At 57.9% G+C, this 22,308-nt stretch overlaps 1 protein-coding gene across 4 annotated transcripts in view; it reads left to right on the top strand.

The window, feature by feature from the left end:
- The first annotated feature begins 3,213 nt into the window (after positions 1-3,213).
- The window catches only part of FBLN2 (fibulin 2), a 67,989-nt gene continuing 48,894 nt past the window's right edge, over positions 3,214-22,308 (top strand). For 2 of the 4 annotated variants that reach the window (XM_025271959.3, XM_044933472.2), the window contains exon 1: positions 3,214-3,318. The gene's annotated coding sequence lies outside the window, so the exon portion shown is untranslated. Of the gene's footprint in view, positions 3,319-5,233; positions 5,378-22,308 lie in introns of those variants that run through there. The other 2 variants (XM_044933470.2, XM_044933471.2) reach the window with 2 other exon arrangements.

Below are 22,308 nucleotides of genomic sequence, written 5' to 3'. Positions count from 1 at the left end.
TTTGCGATAACGGCCCTGGCAGGACTCTGAGGGGCCGGCTGCCTTGGCTCATCTCCAGCTCAGATAACAGGGAGGTATCTCCACTTTATCTTCTGGAAAGCTGGCCAGGCCTTGGGGGCGGGTTGGAAGGTGAGGCCCAACCTCACTGCCGCCCCTCCCGGCCTGGACACCTGGGGCGGAAAGGGAGTGCATCTGAGAGCGGAGAGCTGCCCAGAGCCTTCCATAGCTGCCCACAGCAGGAAGGATTCAATCCACCACTCACCCGATCACCAGATATTTACCGAGCTCGCCCCCGGGGCCAAGCCCTGATCAAAGTGCTCTGGGATTTCAACTTATTTAATCCTCCCCACAAATCCCACAGGATTGGCCCTGATGTCTTTCGGCTCATTTGACAGTTGAGACAATCAAGGCCCAGGAAGGTCAAGAAATTTGCCCAAGGTCACACAGCTGGTGGGTGGTGGAGTCCTTACCGGGTTAGCTTACTTCAGTTCAGTTCAGTCGCTCAGTCATGTCCGACTCTTTGAGACCCCATGAATCGCAGCACGCCAGGCCTCTCTGTCCATCACCAACTCCCGGAGTTCACTCAGACTCACATCCATCGAGTCAGTGATGCCATCCAGCCATCTCATCCTCTGTCGTCCCCTTCTCCTCCTGCCCCCAATCCCTCCCAGCATCAGAGGCTTTTCCAATGAGGTCTTTGCATGAGGTGGCCAAAGTACTGGAGTTTCAGCTTTAGCATCATTCCTTCCAAAGAAATCCCAGGGCTGATCTCCTTCAGGATGGACTGGTTGGATCTCCTTGCAGTCCAAGGGACTCTCAAGAGTCTTCTCCAACACCACAGTTCAAAAGCATCAATTCTTCGGCGCTCAGCTTTCTTCACAGTCCAACTCTCACATCCATACATGACCACAGGAAAAACCATAGCCTTGACTAGCCGGACCTTTTGGCAAAGTAATGTCTCTGCCTTTGAATATGCTATCTAGGTTGGACATAACTTTCCTTCCAAGGAGTAAGCGTCTTTTAATTTAATGGCTGCAGTCACCATCTGCAGTGATTTTGGAGCCCAGAAAAATAAAGTCTGACACTGTTTCCACTGTTTCTCCATCTATTTCCCATGAAGTGATGGGACTGGATGCCATGATCTTCGTTTTCTGTATGTTGAGCTTTAAGCCAACTTTTTCACTCTCCTCTTTCACTTTCATCAAGAGGCTTTTTAGTTCCTCTTCACTTTCTGCCATAAGGATGGTGTCATCTGCATATCTGATAAACTCTGCATATCTGATAAACATAGCTGTCATCTGTAAACTATAGCTTACTTAGAGTTACTTATAAACGGACTTTAAAAAGGCATCTAGGGACAAGAGCTCTGAGGAACAAAGCCGGTAGAGAGGGACGGAGGGAGGGGCAGTTGCTATCTCTGCTAGGGTCTCAGGGAGGGCTCCCTGGGGGTGGGGTGGGGAGTGACATCCCATTGTATGGGGATCTGGGGGAAGGGCATTCGAGGCGGAGGGAATGGCTAGTGCAGAGGCCCCAGGCGAGAACAAGCTTCAGGGGAAAAGGGCCCGCAGAGAAAGGGCCTGGAGGGTTATGGGGAAGCCTCTGGCCTGGTCCCAGGCTTTCAGTACAGAGCTGGCCTCTCCATCCGGTTCTGGCTCGTCTGCAGCCAGTCTGAGCCCCTCGGCACTCTCTGGCTTCACCTCCTCCCAGCTGGGTGACCCTGGGCAGGCGGCTTCCCTTCTCTCTGCCTTTGCCCTTGGCTGCCTCATCCCAGTCTGGGCTCTGGAGGCCCCTAGGGTGGGGGCAGGGCCCACGATGGGCCCTCGGCTGCTGCTCAGATGTGAGGCAGCGACCGCTACCACATGTCTCTTGGCAGGGACGGAAGGTGCTCCCAGAGGTCGCTGAGCTGAGACACACACAGAGACGGAGGACAGAGTCAGAGGGAGATGCGGGGACCGAGAATAGAGGAAGACAGAGAGACACAGGTGGAGACGCAGAGACGGAGAGACAGGGTCGGTGGGGAGGGGGAGACGCCCCCACAGAGCCTGGGAGACACGGGCCATTTGAAGGAGACACGCAGAGACACAGGGAGACGTTGACCCGCAGCAGCAGAGAGATGGGGACGGAGACACTAGCAGAGAAAGCTGACTGTCCGGACACCACTGAATGGTACTTGCCGTGATGAATTTCACGCTCTGTAAATTTTACAGCGAAAAGAGAGACAGCGATGGAAGGACAGAGTTCAGGGATCCTGACTCTCTGGGGCCCTAAGCAGTGGTGGGGAAGGAACCGGGGCTGGGTCCCTGTGCAGAGTCTAGGCCTCCAGGGCCCAGGGGTCTGGGGGCTAGTCCCCCTTTCACCGGGCTGCCCCGGTCTGGCAGTGGCCGGTTTTGCTTACGTGGGCTTTGGGACGGGTTCTGAGCCCTTGGCCAGGAGACAGGGCCTAGGAGGTCTGGGGAAGGCAGCCTGTCCCTGTAGGTCCTGTCACCAGCTCCAAGGCTGCCAAACCCAGGGAGTGGGGGCCGGACGATGCCCCCCGCCCCGGCTGTGGGGGTCGGCGTCAGGGCACTCAACCTTCTGAGCTGACAGCTTGGGGTGTTCACTGCCTGTCGCACCTAGCCAGGAGGGCATAATACGGGGTTCTCCGTGGCTCCCCACCAACAGCCCAGGATATGACTGCTCAAGAGATGAGGAGCCTGGGCTGAGAGAGGTCAAGGGCCTTGGCTGAGGTCACACAGTGGCCACAGGCAGCTGTGTGGGCTGGGGAAAAGGACAAGCCTAGGCTGGGGGCTGGGACCTGGTGCCAGCAGGCCAGGGGTGGTGTGGGAGACCCCCAGACGGGGAGCGAGAGGGTGAGAGGCGGCCAGGCCCCTCGGGCCCTCTCAACATGCTCGGGGAGGCCGGCCCATCTTCCCGGAGGGGACACTGAGGCCCAGCTGGCCGAGGCAGCCGGGCCAAAGCCCCTGTGGGCGGTAGGGCCAGGGCGAGGACTCCGCGCCGAAACGGGTCGGAGAAGGGGCGCGCCCAGGGCGCTCGGGGCTCGAGGCGCACGCGCGGCGCGGCCACGTCCGGCCCCGGGGACGCGGCGGGGCGGGGAGCGGCGGCGCGCGCTCGGCCCCCTCCCCGGCCACGGCCGAGACCCCGCCCCGGAGGCGGAGGGGGCAGGGCGGCCCGGGGGCCCGGCGCCCGCTCGGCCCGCCCCCGGCCCGCCCCCCGGCCCGCCCCGCGCCGCCGCCGGGCTCCCCGAGCTCTCGACGCGCCGACGGCTGGACGGACGGACGGGTGGACGCGCCGGCGGCCGGGCGAGCGGAGCGCAGCGCGGTGAGTGCACGCGGACCCCGGCCCTCGCCCCCGGGACCCCCGGCTCCCCCTCTGCGGCGCTCCCCCGCCTAGTCCCGCCCCCAGCCCCCGTCCCCGGAGGGAACCGGGCCCTGGTCGGTTGGCACCGCTCTCCTCCCCCGCGCGTCCCCCTACCGCGGGCGGCCCAAGTTCTCCTGCTCCCGCGCACGGCCACCCCGGACCCCCTGCGCACGCCCGGCCCCTCACACTCGGCTCTCTCACGTCTCTTGTGCGCGCACAGGTTTCACCCACACGTGCCTTGCACACGGGCGGCCCCAGACACGCACGCCAGTCTCCACCCCGCTGCCTGTGAGGCGCGTGTGCCTCGCCGCCGTGCACGCGGGTGTCTGTCCCACACGCCTCTCCCGTGTGTCATACGCATACCTGCGGTGGTGAGCAGACCCCACTCCCACACACACACCATGAATGCCTGCACAGGCCAATAGCTTCCTCGTTGGGGAACCCCGGCCCCCCCACCCTCGTGGGCACCCCGCTTCATGCCCTCCTGACCCCGGTGGGGGCCCAGGCAAGCCCCCAGAGGCTTTGTCACTTGTTGGGGAGCCTGGGTGGCTCCCAGGAGCACAGGCCGGGGTGACTGGCCCTGCCAACCTCCCCCTCCTCTTCACCCCCACCCCCACACACCCCCTCCCTGTATCCTCTTCTGCCCACTCTCCAGGTAGGGGTGCCCTCTCGCCCTTTGCGGTCACAGGGTCTCATTCCCACCTCAGTGTGTGCCCACCACTCGGGCTGGTCCAAAGCTGGCCTGAGCCAGCAGGTGTCACCGTGACCGGCCAGAAATGGAAAAACGGAAAGAACGTTTGGGTGCTGGCCATCACCCCGAGCCCCTTGGATCACCATGCGGCTGCAGGGCCCTCCTGGGGTCAGCTGGTGCCTGGGCCTGGCCCGAGTCTGTGGCTGAGTGATTGGGACTCTGAGTGTCCGAGTCCCCATGTACAAACAGGGCTAAAGATCCTCGTCCCGCCGCCCCCCCCAGGAGGAATGGAGGGCCTGGGAACTACTGCTGGATCGACTGCCCACCGCGCCGACCCCCGACCAGATCCAGAGCCTTGGGAAGGGCAGTGGGCAGGGCGTGGATGGTGTCAGAGGCTCTTACTCGGAAGGCGCGGACTTGCCAGCCCCCACCGAGCCTGGCCCTGCCTGTTTGGTTTGGCTCTCAGCACGTTAGTATTCTTTTTAAAAATTTAATTAGCTGTCAGCATTTACAGATCGGTGAGCTTCACAGAAAAGTCCGGATTTCAGTCTTGTGAGAAATCGCAGGGTTCCGGCGGCTTGGGACCCATGTCGCTGGGGGTTGGTGCCCTTGAGTAGTTTGGCTTGCCTGCCGCCCCTAGGGTCCGGGCCGGGGCCCACTTGGCTGTAGTCCCCAGCTGGCCGCTTTCACATTTGCGGCTCCCTCCAGACCTGCTGTATAAACTGGGATGTTCTTGCAGCAGCAGCGCCCACCCCAAGTGGGCCTGGGCCGGTGGACACTCTTCCTGCCATGGCCTTGCAGTCACTGTGACTCCAGGACCGCCAGGCTGCAGACCCCGAGTTCCCCAAGGCTGCAGGGCCTCGGTGTGTCCTGTTGGGCATCAGAATTCTGTGTCTGCCGTGGGGGGGAGCAGGGAGCACTTCCCTTCCCCACCCCTCGCCGGCCTTGGAGGAGGAGGTGCTCTCTGCAGGGCAGGGCTCAGGCTGGGGGACAGGCTCCCAGCTCCCACTCCTTGGCGGCCTCTCACTGGGTGGCGTGGGGCGGGGCGGTGGCTGCCTTAAGGCCTGGTTGCTGTGACTCTCTGCTCTCTTTCTGCCGCATGGATGTGGCTGAACTCATGCCAGCTGACTGCCTGTGGTGGGTGGCTCCCTGGAAGTTTGCTGACTGACTGACTGAGGACCGGCCCTGTGGGCGGCACGCGGGACTTGGGGGGTGGACTCAGCCCCTGGCCTCGTCCCTGTACCTCCAGAGGCTTTCATTCCTGCTACGGAGGAGGGTGCCAAGGGCCTGTTCCGCCCTTCCGTGACCCTGTGTCTTCTCTTCTGTAAAGTGAGTTCTGTCTGATGGCTTTCCAGGGCTCATGGTCCTGAAACGGGGTGTTGGGGAGGGGAGCCTGGGGTCCACTGCTCAGGAAGTGTCTGGGTATCTCCCCTTTCTGGCTTCTTGAACCCTAATGTCCCACCTCTCACCACCTGCCCCCCTAAACTGAAGCCCTGGTCCTGGGATGTAGTTCCAGCCTGCCGGGTAGGGTGACTGAGGCAACAGAGAATTGAATTAGGTTGACTTCAGGCAGGTATAGTTGCTATAAAGGCGCTGAAGCCAACAGGGCAGCCCAACCCAGGTGGGGGGACAGGGTCCTCAGAGGAAGGGATCTCTGAGCTGAGATGGGAGCGTGCAGGCTGAGGGTGCAGCTGGTGCAAATGGCCTTTGGTGGGCTCTGGCGTGGTGTGTGTGAGCCTTGGCGTGTTCGAGGGACGAGGGACTGAAAGGGAGGGGGCTGGAGCCGGTAGGGGAGGGGAGGAGGGGCAGGGCAGGGAGTTGGAAAGCTGCGGAGAAGTGTTTATCCAGGGAGCCACGAGCTCTAATTGCCATTTTAAGACAGCCTCCCTGGCGGCGCAACCTGGGCGCTGTGTGCCCCCACCAAGAGGGTGCTGGCAGGAGTGGGGAGGCCCTCTGCGGGCCTGGGCCCGAGGGCAGGTCTCCCCCTTGAGATCCTACAGGGGAGGTGAGGAGACAGGGCCATCGACAGACCTTTGAGATCCAGGGTGATGCATGCTAGAGAAATAGGTGTTGGGGCAACCTCCATCGGAGTACTACGCAGCTGTAGAAAGGAGGCGCTGATCCTCGAGATCCACCGAGAGAAGAGAAGAAGGTGCTGAACAGTGTGTAAAATAGAGTGTGTCTTGTGCCATGTAAAAGCTGTGAACCCGGATTTGCTTATACGCTTGTAGGCAAGCGCTGGGAGGAAGCCCTGGGGCGAGTTAGAGGGCGGGTGCAGGTGGGGGCCAGGGTGTGAGATCAGTGGCACTCCACTGCCAGCCTTATATTTTTGGATTTTGAGCCACACCACTGTATTTGCTGTTTAAGCATTACATTAGAGTCAGACGCAGCTGAGCAGTTGCTGGGTGAGTGTTCATTTGTGAGTTTTAAGTGCACTGTTTAAGGCCGGTTTCTAAGTTCCTTGCTCTCCCGAACAGACTGACTTCTTCCTGGCATGGTATACAAAGGTTTCCACTGTGATGAAAATTAGATGCGAGCAAAGTCACGTTTTGCAAAGTTTGGCAACTGGACAAAAGAAAAAACGGCGCCCTTTTCTCTGCCCCTTTTCCTGTGGGAGTTTCCTTCTCCAGGTTTGACTGCTGGCTCTTCCTGGGGTGGGCACCATGGCACTTGGCGCCCATCCTCAGCCTGTCTCTGCAGTCCGCCTGCCAGTGGGCTGGAGCTTAGCGACAGGTCCAGACCACGGGGGCCTGCTGGACGCAAGGAAGTCCCCGCCTTGGCGACCCGCAAGGCTCAGATCCCACCTCTGCTGGTCGCAGGCCATGCTTTCTTTGGGACAGGACCCCCTCTGTCAAATGGCGTCACAACCCATCTCTTAGGGTTGTTGGAAGGAGGAAGGGAGTGATGCCCAGTGAGTGCTGGTCGCTGTCCTTGGGGAAAGCAGTGCCAGGACCAGCTCCTCTGCCCCCCAGAGAGCTCGCTGTCTCTGGGAGACAGACGGATGCTCACTGTGAAGTCCTGAGGCGGCCGGGTGCACCTGGGCTGCAGAGCAGGTGAAGCTGGCTGGGAACCTGGGTGGGGGTGGGGCTGCTGTAGGGGGTACGTCAGCGGAGGCCAGTGGGGTTCGGGGCAGGGGGCACAGCAGGGACTATAACCTGGAGCAGCTGGAGGAAGGACCCCCGTGAGCATGGGGGTGGTCAGATCTGGGGATACAGGGGGACTTGCAGTTTTACCCTGGGTGTGATGAGAAATCAGATGAGCGCGGGCCGATCTGATTGGGATTTTCAGGGACCCCTGGCTTCTGGGAGTGGGGTCGCAGCCTGCCTCCGGGAAGGTTGGGAACCCAGAGTGGGGATTGTGTGGGAGCAGCTGGGAGAGGCTGGCTGGACTCGGGGTTCCTTCTGTGTGAGGGACCTTGAGTCCCCTGCTCACAGCCAGCACTCAGGACAGCCTCTGGTGTGGGCCAGCCCCGGGGTCCCTCCAGTAGCCATCCTGAGGGCCCCAGGCACCCACGTAGGCAGTTCTGAAATGCTTCTGTCAGAGTGGTTCTAGGGGAGAGCACAGAGCCTCTGGGAGTTTGGGCGTGGTCAGGGAGGGCTTCCTGGAGGGAGCGATACTTCTCTGTAATGTGAACATTGAGGGGTGAGGAGGAGAGCACTGGTTCCTCTTGGATGAGTGGGAGGGGAGGTGGGCTGTGAGGCTGGCCTCACGCCCTGGACCAGACAGGGAGGACCTTAAGTCCTGCTCACAGGGTGGCGGGTGGGCAGCCTTGGGTGTTTCTGAGCGGAGGGGCGAGGGTCCGCCGGCCAGCGGGAGGCCTAGGCGGGTGACAGGGCAGGGAACCAGGCTCAGTGTAGGTGGGAGGCTGGCTGCAGTCATGCAGCATGTGAGGACCAGGGCTGGGTGGGGGCCAGGTCTGTCCACCTCGGGTCCTGCCCTGGGTTACGGGGTACCGTGGCGCGCAGGGACCACTCATTCCTTCCCTCGGGCTGGTCCCTTCCCGGGGCCCCTCGGGTCAAGTCGTGCGTCATTTTGCACCATTGTCCGCAGGGTTGTTGGAATCTGGAAGCATTGCAAAAATGCCCGTCTTCTCATATATGGAGATTATTGCAAAGAAAGTGCTGGTTTGGGGAAAGGTCATTTCCTTCCTCCAGGGTGGGGAGCCTGGCTTTTCGGTGGGGGGGGACGTGTGCTGTAATATGGGCGGCCAGGGCACCCCCGCCTGGGTCAGCGGCGGTGAGGAAGTGCTGTGCCTGTCTGCCAGGGGGGCGTAGTTGGCGGGGAGCATCAAGAGCCTCTGTGTGGCCAAGAGGGTGGGGGCCACCAGCCCCCGTGTGCCCAGGAGTGGACGACCTCCTGCGGCCCTGGAGGCTTTTGCCTTCGAGCAGACTCTGCTGGCCTCAGGCCATCTCACCTCCTAGGGCCTCAGTTTCTTCCTCATCTGCTAACTGGGGCCAGCCCTCCTGGCTCTGCTGTCACTTGGAGCCCAGGAATGGCCTGAAGCGTGAGAAGAGGGGTCCGAGGTGCTGGGTGACGGTGGGGTGAGGACCCCGCCAGGCCAGGGCGCCCGTGCACCTGCCTGGGCCTGGAAAATGGGGAGTTGGAGATTCGGAGCGAGGCTGTGGAGTCCTGACCTCCAGCCCGGCCTTCCTTACTCCAAATGGTCAGGACTCCACGCGCAGGGCACAGGGAGGGCAAAAAAGGCAGCTGTGGACGCCCAGGAAAGGTTTCCTGGCAGGGGTCATACTGAGCTGGGTCTTTAGGGATGAATAGGAGTTTGCTCAGGCCATGGGTGTGCCTGGCAGAGGGCCCAGAGCAATGGGCAGACCTGAGGGGCCGTGAGATTGAGAGGAGCCGAGGCAGGTCCTTTACTGAATGCCTGGTTTGCCTGGCTCCGTGCTGCGGTCCTTACATCTCCTCTGGAGTCTGCCCGTGTTGCCGGGAGGCTGTTGTGATTGGGCTCACAAACGAGCAGACAGGAGCGGGTCTGCTCTGGGGTCACGTGCTCTGAGCCGCCCACAGCCTGGGGGGAGCTGGGCTCACATTTGAACCCTGACCTCCAGGGTCCAGAGCTTAATCCCACTTGTTGCCCATCTCTGCTCCAGCAGAGTTGACTGACGGCCTTGGGGGCCCTTGGGGACAGCCGTAAGAAGTTTCTAAATTTCAGGGCCATGCAAATAAATGGGGGTGCTGGCCTGGCAGAGGCCCCAGACGGTCACAGAGCCTCCCTGGCTGCACTGCCTTCTGGATGCTGATGCCTCGGAGGGTGGTCCAGGAGCCCGGGTCTGCGGGACCGGCCCCCTGCCCATCCACTTCATCACACCTCCTGCCCATCCCTGTCTGTCTGTCTGCCTGCCGCTGCTTCCCTCTGTGTCTCCGTGTCTCTGTCTGTCTCCCTGCCCCCACCCCCGACCCCAGAGTCCCTCCCTGGCCTCCGTGAGGCTCAGAGGAGAACCCAGGAGACGGGGCTTCTGTATGAAGGGTGGACACACACCGGCGGTGGTTACGGTGGGACCACCACCTCCAGCTTGGCCAGTGACTTGCCAGGTGACGTCAGGCGAGTTTTTCTCCGTTGCTGAAGGCCCTTCTGGGGTGAGTGCAGGTGACACTCAGGTTGAGGACGCATCTCATATCCTGTGCCGGTCTTGTGCTGGGGCCAGGCGAGCGAATCCAGCCACCCGTCCCCACTCTCCCACCCACCAGAAGCATCAGGGCTGAGCAGGAGAGCTGGGTCCCCGCCTCCGGCCCATGTGTGCCAGATGTCAGCTCCCAGCACGGGGAGGCAACCTGCCCGCCTTGGCCCCGTGGGCATCTGGCCTGTCTGGGCAGAGGGGAGGTGGTAGCAGAACCAGCCTGCCCAGGGCACCGCGGGAGCCCGGAGCGCAGGGATGTGGGCAGAGCTGCCCGCGCTGAGGTTGGACAGGATGCAGGGTGTGATAGGCGCTGATACCTGGTCACATCAGTGCAGCTGGGAACCCAGTGGGGCAGGCATGCACAGGCTCACACTCACACACACGTACTCCTACATGCTTAAACGTGCCTCGGGGCACACACCTGCCCACACGCATACTCACTTAGACTTCACGTGCACACAGATGCTTTTACCTCACCCCCCTCTGCCCCAGCACTCCTGCTCACACGGACCTGCAGGTAATGGACATGCATCTCTCGTGGAGGGACCCTTGGTCTTTCAGCTTACCTTGAAAATGCATGTTGCTTCCGAAGGAGAAGGAAAACAGGAAGCCAGAGGTGGTCTGCGTGGTAGGTAGGGAGGTAGGGAGAGAACCGGGTCCCGGCCCCGATCGGGGACTCCTCTCTCCTCCTCCAGCGGTTTCTCAGTGTGCATGGACCCCAGGAGTCCAGGGGCTGGAGAAGGGCACATGCCTGGTTTGGGAGGCTCTGAAGGAATGGTGGACCCCAGAGTTGATCTCCTACCTTTGTGTCCCTTTCAAGGGAGAGACATTGGGCTTCCCAGGTGGCTCAGTGGCTTAAGAGTCCACCTGCAATGCAGGAGACACAGGAGACGTGGGTTCGATCCCTGGGTTGGGAAGATCCCCTGGGGGAGGGCATGGTAGCCCCCTCCAGTATTCTTGCTGGAGAATCCCATGGACGGAGGAGCCTGGAGGGCTGCACTCCATGCAGTCACATAGAGTCGTATATAACAGCATGCACACACGCAGGAGAGGAATTAAATCCCTGTAAAGGCCAGTGTATTCTGTGTATGTGTGGTGGTGGCAGGGTGGGTGATGGGTGAACCCATTCTCCATGTCTGTCAGGGAGGGAGCCCCTCCAGTAAGGACCGAGTGGATGATCCACTGTACCAGGAGCAACTGACTTCTCTCAGGGCTTTTAATCACAAAATGTTGAAGCTTTCTGAGTAGCATCTATTGAAAGTCTCACATAGAATTTGTCTTTTAGGGAATTGCCTTGATTTTTCAGTGTTGTACGGTGCTTGCATTCCTGAGGTAAGCCCTGTTTGGACACGATGTATTATTACCCCTGTAATGTGCTGCTCGATTCAACTTTCTGATATTTTACTTAGGGCTTGGCAGCTCGATTCATAAGTGAGGCTGGCCGGTACCTCACTCTTGTCGTGTCCACGTCTGCTTTTGGTATCAGGACTTTCCCTAGTCTCATAAAACGGGAGGAGGAGGCCCCGTTCTTATTCTAGGCGCTGGAACAATTTTTAATAGAGTGGGAACTATCGTCAGCTCGACTGGACCAGGTCTTGGGCTGGCCGCTGCAGCTACGTTTCGATTTCATCCCACGGCGCCCTGCGAGGGCAGCGTGTTCTCCTTGCTGGATGGAGACGGGGAAAAGGAAGCTCAGAGTTGGAGCCTCTCAGACGGCAGGAGGGGGCTCTGCTGGACTGTGAACGTGAGCCAGTCTGACACCCGCCCCGCGCTTTGCTCGCTGTTCACCGCAATGCAGGACTCCCCTGAGACGCTGGCCTGCAGGGGAGCCGCGGGCCTTGTTCTGGGTTTTCCAGGGAGGCTGGGAGGAGCACTGATGGAGCGAGAGCTCCCCTCACTTGCTCACGGTCTGCTGGCCCACCCGCCATCCGAGCATCCGCTTGTCTGGTGACCCGCTTCCTGCCCAGCCAGCCCGTTGTCCTTCAGCCCTTCGTCCCCGTGCTGCTGCCCCCGCTGCTAACCCACCCTCCCGTCCACACTGCCTGCATCTCCTCACCCGTCTTTCCACCCACCCGCCTGCCCATCCACAAGACATTTATCCACGGGCTGGTTACTCCTCCATCCACCGATCCATCTTCACATCCATCTGTCTTCCATCTGCCATTCATTCACCCATCATCCCTGATCGGACCGCCATCTGTCAGACACCCGTCCATCTCTTCATCATTGTCCATCCACATGCCAATTCATGTACCCATCTGCTAGTCCACCTTCTCATCCACCTTCCCTCTGGTGCCCACCCACTCATCTGTCCACTGATTCATGCGTTCATCTGTGCCTTCATCCACCCATCCATTCATCCGTCCACCGGCCCTTGGGTCTTGGCCTTAGATTTGGGTGTGCAGAGATTCAGGAGGGAGGGTACTCGTGTTTGGGATAACGATATTAGCCAAAATGAGCGTCTGGGAACCAGAGCCTTAGACTTTAGCAGGAATTACATATGTGGAGGACAACTCAGAGAAATGGAGTAGGAAAGATAGGTGGGAGTTGCATAGTGACGGACTTTGAAAGCTAACCCTAGGAGTTTTCACTTTATCCTTGGGCCAGGGGTATTCAACCCTGGTTCCACGAATCCCAGAGAGTCTCTGAGACCCCTGAAATGATGGGCATCAGTTATTTTCTATATAAGCCCATATATCTGTTAAGACTTTGGGTTGCAAGTGATGGAAAGCGTAAGCAAGATGGGTTCATGACTTGCAGAGCTCAGCTTATCGCTTAGCTTCAGGTCTGGCTGGATCCAGGTGCTTGACAGCTGTCGCCGTGACTCCGTCTCTGTTTTCCTGTATCTTGGCTTTGCCTTTGTTTTTTTGTTTGTTTTTGAGTTGACTCCAGCCTCAGACAGTCTCCACCTGACAACACGATGGCTTCAGGGACCCTCATTGTTAAATCAGTTCACACCTAATACAGTGGGAACAAGAGAGGCCGTTTGCCCAGGGTCTCACCTCAGTTGGGCCTCATGGGCTCAGGTCGGCCAGGTGTGCATCCCTGGGCTAGGCACTGTTGCGAGAGGAATGAGAAGCACGGATGGCATGGCGATTGAGTGGTGTGGACCCCAGAATGAAATGCAGGGGCCCTTCTTGGAAGGAGGGTGAGTGTACGATGGGTGAATGAGAAGCCGTCCCGTGTCCAGGGAACTCTCACATTTTCCTTTTGTGGTGGAAATGGGTGCATTAACCAAGAGATTGGGGTGGTAGAGAACCATCAGAATTTCTAGCAACTGGGAGGCAGTCGGGTGAGAGGTCCTCGGCGGGTAGGACCACGGGCAAGCTGGATGCCTGTCTGTCTGCCTGGGGCCGGGTGGAGGGCGTAGGGACGCAGGTGGGGAGGGTGATGAGCTCAGCCTTGGCCCGGGCAGGGCCATTTCTCACCGCTCCGCCCAGTGTGTTTCCTCTCTCCAGAGTCTTGACTCTTGGAGAAGGAAAATATCAGCTCCGTCCTGTGCCAGAAGCAGCATTTTCTTTTCTCGAGGGTTGATTGTGAGTCTTGGGTGTTCATCTTTGTAATTTTTCACCTGCTTATGTTGATAATGAGATTAGTGATTATATATGAAGGCTCAACTCTCACTCCAGATTTAAGGAGACTTTGATCATTTTACTTACTTTTTTTTTGTTTGTTTGTTTCTCTTTATGAGCAAAGAGAGGGAAGGGAGGGGAAGAAGTCTGGCTGTTAAACTGGAAGGATGGTCTTCCTGGTTTTTACAAGTCGCCCGTGGAGGGTCTCCAGGGCCATGAGTGTGAGCACACGGGCCCCAACACCCCCTGTGCCTTCCACCTGGGCCCCACTGCGGTCAGTACTTTGCACCTCAGGTTGGCCTGAGACCCGGGGTCCCCTGCACTCTCCCTCTAGTCCCTGTCTGCCTTGGGGGTCCCAGGCTAGTCCCCTGTGACCTCAGCCATGCCCACTCTCCCCGGCCAGACCTGTCTTTTTGCAGATGACGGCATCGATTACTGAGATGTCTTTCCATGAGAAAGGGAAGGAATATTGGCCTTTAAAGGTGGAAGCCAGGCCTAATCACTTTTCTTTGGGTGATTTGTGACTATTTTTCATATCTGTCCACTCCTGTCCATTTCTTCTGCCAACAGCTCTCTTGTTTCCTTTTTCTGGACTATTATAATAGGCTCTTTTCTTTTAAAACTCTCTTCCCTTGTGAAAAAACACGCATACCAAAACGTACCCAAAAGTCCATGAAAGTCAGCATACCAATGAAGAAACGCTCCTGTGACCACTACCGCCTCTGCCCCCGGAGGACACCCCTTCCTTCCGTGGTCCTTCGCCCATCCCCGCCCCCACAGCACCCAGGTACCCACCAGCCTCACTGGGCGTGGCTGTCTAGCCCTGTCCCCTGTGCCTGCTCTCCCTCTTTGACGATGACAGAGTTTGACCCGGCCCTCTGCTTCCTGTGGCTGGAATCTTCCTCCGGCTTCCTGACGACTTTCTAGCGTGCTGGGACCCGGTGATGCCTCCCGCCACCCTGTTGGAATAGTGTCCACCAAGACACTTTGCCACGTTCCCTGGGGCCCTGGGCATGGGTGACTGACTGGTCTCCTTCTCACCTTCTCTTCTTCCTTAATTTTCACACTGCCACCTCTTTTCCGTCTTGCTGTTACCGTCAGCTCCTCTCCCTTTGTTCTTTGTTTCCGTGTGTGCCGGCCACAGGGAGTGTAGCCGGTTCATGCCACAGGGCCTTTGCACGTGCTGTTACCACCTCCTGGCTTGCTTCTCCCACATCTTAGCGTGGCCACCGCGCTTGTGCCAGGAGACTCTCAGCCCAAGTGTCGCCTTCTTGGGGAGGCCCGTGCAGCCCCATCTTGCCAGGGTAATCCCTCACAACCTCCTTGTTCCCTTCTTATGTGGTATTTGTCTCTTCTGTCCACCAGGATGTTGGCCACACGAGGTTTTGGCCGCCAGGGGTCTTGTTCGTGGCCACGTCCCAGTACCTGTTGTGGAGGCTGGCAGGCAGCAGGTGGGCAATGAATGTCTGCAACGTGGAGGACCCAGGCTGTGCTCCCTGGCCCGGCAGATCTGCCTTCCGATATCTGAACCACCTTTTACCGTTGGTGTAACTGTGGGCCTATGTGGGCCTCGTTTCCTTATCTGTCGAGCGTGGTTAAATAAAATCAACATGCTGGAAGTTCTCAGGCCGGTGCTGGGCATTCTTCGGTGCCGAGGAAGCAAAGGTTAATACGAACCTGATCAACAACTAAAATCCCTCCTGACTTTTTGTGCCAAGAGCACGTTTATTTTTCCCAGAGAATTAGATGACTTCCTCTGATCAGACAAGGAGCACCGGGTCATCCTCCGATTTCCCTTTTAGCCTTGGCTGCCAGGAAGCTTCCTACAACGGGGAGGTCTCGGGGGCGGCCCTGGCTTCCTGTTAGGTCTTTAGCACAGCACTTCTTTTCCTCTGTGCTCTCTGCTCCTTGACTGTTCATTTTAGGCTCCATAGCACACGTTTTATTACTTTTGGCTGTAGAAGATACATATAAAACTGACCCGCTGAGCCATTTTTGAATGGACACCTCAGTACCGCTAAGTCCACTCCCACTGTTGTGTAAAGGTCCCCACCATCCTCTACAAAACCTTCATCTTCCCAAGCTGACCCTCCTCCCCATTAGACCCTCGCCCCTCCCACCCACCGCACACACCATCTTGCTTTCCGTCTCCGTGGAGCTGACTTCTCTAAGGACCGCGCGTAAGTGGGTCGTTCAGTCCTTGCTCGTGTATCTGACCTCTTTCACCGGGCAGTGTTCTCCAGGTTCATCCGTGTGGTCACGAGTGTTAGCACTTCCCTTTTACGGCTGGGTAATATTCCGTTGTGTGTAGGGAACCATATAATGATGATCCATCTGTCTGTTGATGGACGCCTGGGTTACTTTTCCCTTTTGGCTAGTGTGAATAATGCTGTTGTGAACATCTGTGTGCAGAGACTATTTTCAGGACACGTGTTGTGGTGGTTCAGTCGCTCAGTCGTGTCCGACTGTTTCTGACCCCATGGACTGCAGCCCGCCAGGCTTCCCTGTCCTTCACCATCTTGCGGGGTTTGCTCAAACTCATGTCCGTTGAGTCGACCTTTTAGGACATTACTTTCTTACCTTTCTGAGCCTGGGGTGATCCCAGCCCAAATTATATAGAAAGTAAAGCTAGGTTTGGGGGTAGTTTCTTGGATTAGGCTCCCTGCCCTGCTCTTGTGCACAGCACATGTGTGTGCATCTGTGCGTGGCAGAGCCTGTGGTCCCCGCTGGTGCCCAGGCTGCTGCTGCTCCTGGCTCACGCCGGCACCCTCTCCAGACGCTCAGCCTTGGCCAACACGTGTTGCTCCCCACCTCGCCCCCGCCTCAGGCCCAGGAGGGGATCTCCCGCTGTCGTGCCTCCGCCATCGTCAGCAGGTGGCCCTCTGACGTGCCTGATGGGGGTGAGCCCTGGGTGCTCCCCGTGGGGTCAGGCGGGTCAGACTTCGGCCGAGACGGCACCATTGCCATCATGTCCCCTTTCCTCTTCTCCCAAGGGCTCTTCCAGGGAGAACCGCCCTTCCTCCTGTGCTCAGAACCCATCTCAGGCTCTGCTTCTGGGAGGCACCAGCGTGCCACTCCCGCTTTCCCTCCTGTGCTTCTGTGTCTCGTGTGGCTGCATGGATGATGTCGGATTCTCACACCGTTGACCTTCCAGGCCGCCCGGGTAGGAGCGGGCTCCTTGGTTGGTGTTCAGTCGCTCAGTGGTGTCCGACTCTTTGCAACCGCATGGACTGCAGCATGCCAGGCTTCCCTGTCCTTCACTGTCTCCTGGAGCTTGCTCAAACTCATGTCCCTCGAGTTGGTGATGCCATCCAGCCATCTCATCCTCTGTCGCCCCTTCTCCTCCTGCCCTCAATCTTTCCCAGCATCAGGGTCTCTTCCAGTGAGTCGCTCTTTGCATCAGGTGGCCAAAGTATTGGAGCTTCAGCTTCAGCATCAGCATCAGTCCTGGAATTCCAATGTATATTCATGGTTAATTTCCTTTGGGATTGACTGGTTGGATCTCCTTGCAGTCCAAGGGACTCTCAGGAGTCTCCTCCAACATCACAGTTTGAAAGCATCATTTCTTCAGCACTCAGCCTTCTTTGTGGTCCTCCTCTCACATCTATACCTGACTGCTGGAAAAACCATAGCTTTGACTACACAGACCTTTGTTGGCAAAGTGACATCTCTGGTTTTTAATATGCTCTCTAGGTTTCAAGGCTCCTTGGAGTGGACTTCTTGGAGTGGGCACAATTCCCCAGCTTCCACTTAGAGAAGAGACAGTTCCTAGCCCAGAACACTAGGCGGTTCAGAACTCTAGGTGGGAAGAAGCAGGGACCCACCCCCACCTCCCCTGGGACTCTCTTGCCTGTGTGTAGACAGGAGAGGCCTGGGAGGGTTACAGGAGATAGAAATGGGGTGCTGGGGGAGCCCCGTGATGCCGATGGACAGCGAGCGTGGCCCCGCCGTGGACCACTGAGGCCCTGCCGTCAGGCCCAGCTTCAGATTTTCCTAGAGAAATTGGAAATCCAGGTTGACTGTAAAATGTTCTGATTTTCTGTGTTGTAACATTAAATCAATTCTATAAATTAGTAACACTGCAACGTTAATAACAGCAACTAATTTCAGAAGCACCGTGTGGATTCCAAACACACCCCGTGGACAGACGATGGGGTGGCTGGTCAGCGCTCACCCTCTGCTTGGACTTGGGGGCAGCAGGCAGCGGTCTGGACAGGCTTCTGGGAGATGCTGGGGCCAGCGCTGCTCTGTGAGGTGGCGGCCAGCAGGCCAGGTGGTCCCCATTGCTCGCGTGCTTGTAACTCGTGTGTCTACAAGGGTCCTGAGTGTTTATTTCCCTTCTGTCATCCCCAGCTGCTTGAGAGCCTCAGCGTTTGGCTGTGTCTGCCTCGGGTTTAAAAGAAAGATGCCCACAGATATTTTTAAAGTTTTGAAGCCACACCAGCGTCGACCTGAGACTTTGTTCTCGTCTGGGGTTGCCCGGTAAAGATGTAGGATGCCCAGTTACGTTGGAATTTCAGAGAAACGATGGAATAAGTATCTCCCAAATATCGCACAGGACTGACTTAGTACCAAACAATGATGCCTTGTTTATCTGAAATTCCTCTGTAACTGCCTGTCTTGTATTTTTATTGGCCAGCTCTGGCAAGCCTGTTCTTGTCAGAATCAGAAGGCTCAGCGAACTGGAGAAAGGAAGAATTCCCTTATCTTGTGAGTCACTGTCTGTCACGTGAGGCCAGACCCCACGCTCAGGAGTGGAGCCTTGGTAGTGGTGATGAGTCGGTGCCCCGCGTGGGGGACACCAGGGTGGCCTTGCCGGCTCAGAGAGTGTGAACCCAGGGCTTCTGTGGACGGGTGCGCTGTAGTCCATTTATGGGGGTGGGGGTCATCTGAATGGAGGAGCATGTGTCTGTGTTTGGGGGGGAGCTCGCAGCCAGGCAGGGAGGGCAGTGGAGGTGTGGTCAGAGTCACCAGCCCCCCGTTCCCCGGGCGCCCTGTGGATGCGGGGCTGTGGGACAGTAGGCATGTCTCCCTGGGCACCGTTGGAAGACAGCCTTGCTGAGCGAGCCCCGGCCCCATCCTGCCCACACCCCACTTGTGAGACCCTGGCCCCGGGACTGCATCAGAACCCCTCCCCGGCAGAGCTGTGGTCAGCCAGGGCCACCCCACCTCTCCGCTGCTGCCCCGAGCCTGCCCTGGGCCCGCAGGGCGGGACGCCCCCAGCCGAAGGCATCTCCCATCTTCCTTCCCGTCTAAAGGCCTCTTGTTTCTGCCTCTTGGTGATGGAGCATGAGGCCCTAAGAGGACGCCCATCACTGGCCATCGCCACGGGCTGCAGATCCCTCGGGAGGACCCCGCGGGTCAGGAGAGCCTGGCGCCCGCCCTGCACGCACGAGTGCCCCTTTCGCAGTGTCCGCTCCAGGGCTCACGTAGGCCGCTGGCACTGTGACCGTCGTAGTCTTATTATCATCAGCGTGCATGCCTTCCTTACCCAGCTTGGCTCATCTGCGGGTGTCGGGAGAGACTGGGGGAGCCTCTGTGTCTCCCTGGTCCCCGATGAGCCCCTACCTCGGGCCCAGCGCCCCCCAACCCCAGCCCAGCCACAGGCCCTGGGCAGTCCGCCACAGGGTCTCTATGTGTCCCCCAACTCTCTGGCTGCAGGAGGTCAAGAACCCTTTCTCAGCCCCTCCCCTCGTGATTCCTCTTTGTAGGTTGGAACGGGGGCCCCTCTGCAGAACCCAGACGTTTGGGGGGCTCTGTCCGGCAGGGGCCCTAGGAGAGCAGCAGCGGGCACCCCCTGGAACAGCGTGTTTGGATCCGAGAACCAGCTGTGTAGAGATCGTGCCCTCCCAGTCCTGTCTCGCGTGCGGGTTCCCAGTCGGCTTGCTTGTCTCCGGGGACGGGGAACTCCCTCTGCTCCCTGCAGCCTGGTCTGTCTCTGACCCAGAGGGGCTGCCTTTGTTCCCCCATCTCTGTGGTTTGTCATGTGGATCTCGGGCCTCCTTGCTGTGGGGTCTTCCATCCGCCTGAGGTGGGCCGTGGGGGTCAGCCCTCGCCCAGGGACACCCTGGCTTCTGGCCCCACCACGCATGCCCTCCTGTCCTCACCTGCATCCTTACCGTCCTCACCTGGACCGTCCCCGGGCTTCTCAAACTCAGCCTGGCCCAGTCTCCCCTGCACATTGTGACCCTCCTCCATGGAAGCCCCAGCTCCATCCATCCTTCCGACTTTCGGGCCCAGACCTCCGCTTCTCCTGGACTCCTTACCCCCTACCCAGGCTGTCAGCCGGCCCTGCCACGTCCTCTCCCGCCACCCATCATTTGCCCAGCTTCCTGCTCTCAACGCAACAGCAGAGAAGCCCTTTAAGTCGAGCATCCTGTCGGATTGTTCCAGGCTCTGGGGCTCATTGGCAATGAGCACCCTGGCCCTTGCTCCCTGGGCTCCACCATGGTGGGTAGACCCTGCGGGTGGTGGGGCGCCCCTTTCCCCCTCCCCGGCCCCGGTCCTGCCTCAGGCCCTTTGCACTCGCCGTCTCTGCGTCTGCTGTGCTTTGCCTCCTGAGAGGGCTGGGGCTCAGGCCTCTGCTCACATGTCGCTTCCTCAGAGAAGCCTTGCCCGACTCCCCTGGCTGACACAGCCTCTCCCCGGCCCCGGCCTCTTCCTGTCCCATTTCCTGGCTTTCATTCATTTATGTCTCCATTGTCCTCATGGCCGCCTGGCGTTCAGTAATCTCCGGAGTCCATGTGGGTTGGCACCCGCCTCCCCACGCTGGGGCCACAGCAGTGGCGGAACAAGCCCCGTTCTGGAGGGTGCCGGCTCGGGGGCCTGTGCCCTCAGCCCCGGCCGACGGGCTGCGGGTGCGGGCTGCTCCTGCTGCTCTGTGGCCGCCGCGCCGCGCCGTCACCGCCCCGGCGGCCGGGCCCTTGTGCCACTGTCATGTCCTCCCGCGTTCTCTCACGTTTCTCCCATGTTCTCTCATTGTGTTCTCCCGTGTCTCTCATCATGTTCTCTCATCATGTTCTCCCATATTCTCTCATAGTGTTCTCTCATCGTTTCTCCCGTGTTCTCTCCTGGCGTTCTCTAATGGTGTTCTCCCATATTCTCTCACGTTTCTCCCGTGTTCTCTCGTGGTGTCCTCCCGTGTTCTTCCGTGTTCTCTCATCGTTTCTCCCGTGTTCTCTCATCGTTTCTCCCGTGTTCACTCGTTTCTCCCGTGTCCTCTCATGGTGTTCTCCTGTGTTTTTTCGTGTTCTCTTATGGTGTTCTCCCATGTGCGCTCATCGTTTCTCCCGTGTTCACTCATCGTGTTCTCTCATGGTGTTCTCCTGTGTTATCTCGTGTTCTCTCATGGCGTTCTGTGTTTTTTCATGTTCTCTCACGGTGTTCTCCCATGTTCTCTCATCATTTCTCCCATGTTCTCTCATCGTTTCTCCCATGTTCGCTCATCGTTTCTCCCGTGTTCACTCATCGTGTTCTCTCATGGTGTTCTCCTGTGTTATCTTGTGTTCTCTCATGGTGTTCTGTGTTTTTTCATGTTCTCTCACTGTGTTCTCCCATGTTCTCTCATCGTTTCTCCCATGTTCGCTCATCATTTCTCCCGTGTTCACTCATCGTGTTCTCTCATGGTGTCCTCCCGTGTTCTCCCGTGTTCTCTCATCATTTCTCCCGTGTTCGCTCATCGTTTCTCCCGTGTTCTCGCATGATGTTCTCTCATGTTCTCTCACGGTGTTCTCCCGTGTTCTCTCATCATGTCTCCCATGTTCGCTCATCGTGTCTCCCGTGTTCTCTCATGGTGTTCTCTTGTGTTCTCCCGTGTTCTCTCATGGTGTTTTCCTGTGTTTTTTTTGTGTTCTCTCACGGTGTTCTCCTGTGTTCTCTCATTGTTTCTCCCATGTTCGCTCATCATTTCTCCCGTGTTCACTCATCGTGTTCTCTCATGTTCTCCCGTGTTCTCTCATGGTGTTCTTTTGTGTTCTCTCATGGTGTTCTCCTGTGTCCTTGCGTGTTCTCTCATGGTGTTCTCCCATGTTCTCTCATCAATTCTCCCGTGTTCTCTCATCGTTTCTCCCGTGTTCTCTCATGGTGTTCTCCTGTGTTCTCTCATGTTCTCTCATGATGTTCTCCTGTGTTCTCTCGTGTTCTCTCACGGTGTTCTCCCGTGTTCTCTCATCGTTTCTCCAGTGTTCGCTCATTGTGTCTCCCGTGTTCTCTCATGGTGTTCTCCTGTGTTCTCTCATGTTCTCTCATGGTGTTCTCCTGTGTTCTCTCATCGTTTCTCCAGTGTTCGCTCATTGTGTCTCCCGTGTTCTCTCATGGTGTTCTCCTGTGTTCTCTCGTGTTCTCTCACGGTGTTCTCCCGTGTTCTCTCATCGTTTCTCCAGTGTTCGCTCATTGTGTCTCCCGTGTTCTCTCATGGTGTTCTCCTGTGTTCTCTCATGTTCTCTCATGATGTTCTCCTGTGTTCTCTCATGGTGTTCTCCTGTGTCCTTGCGTGTTCTCTCATGGTGTTCTCCCATGTTCTCTCATCAATTCTCCCGTGTTCTCTCATCGTTTCTCCCGTGTTCTCTCATGGTGTTCTCCTGTGTTCTCTCATGTTCTCTCATGATGTTCTCCTGTATTCTCTCGTGTTCTCTCATGGTGTTCGCCTGTGTCCTTTCGTGTTCTCTCATGGTGTTCTCCCATGTTCTCTCATCAATTCTCCCGTGTTCTCTCATCGTTTCTCCCGTGTTCTCTCATGGTGTTCTCCCATGTTCTCTTGTGTTCTCTCATGGTGTTCTCCTGTGTTCTCTCATGATGTTCTCCTGTGTTCTCTTGTGTTCTCTCATGGTGTTCTCCTATGTCCTTTCGTGTTCTCTCATGGTGTTCTCCCATGTTCTCTCATCAATTCTCCCATGTTCTCTCATCGTTTCTCCCGTGTTCTCTCATGGTGTTCTCCCATGTTCTCTTGTGTTCTCTCATGATGTTCTCCTGTGTTCTCTCGTGTTCTCTCATGATGTTCTCCTGTGTTCTCTCACGGTGTTCTCTTGTGTTCTCTCACGGTGTTATCCTGTGTTCT

This window comes from Bubalus bubalis, chromosome 21 (assembly GCF_019923935.1).
Source record: "Bubalus bubalis isolate 160015118507 breed Murrah chromosome 21, NDDB_SH_1, whole genome shotgun sequence".
Lineage (NCBI taxonomy): Eukaryota > Metazoa > Chordata > Mammalia > Artiodactyla > Bovidae > Bubalus > Bubalus bubalis.
Note: the sequence above shows the minus strand (reverse complement) of the source record. Positions and strands in the feature narration are given on the sequence as shown.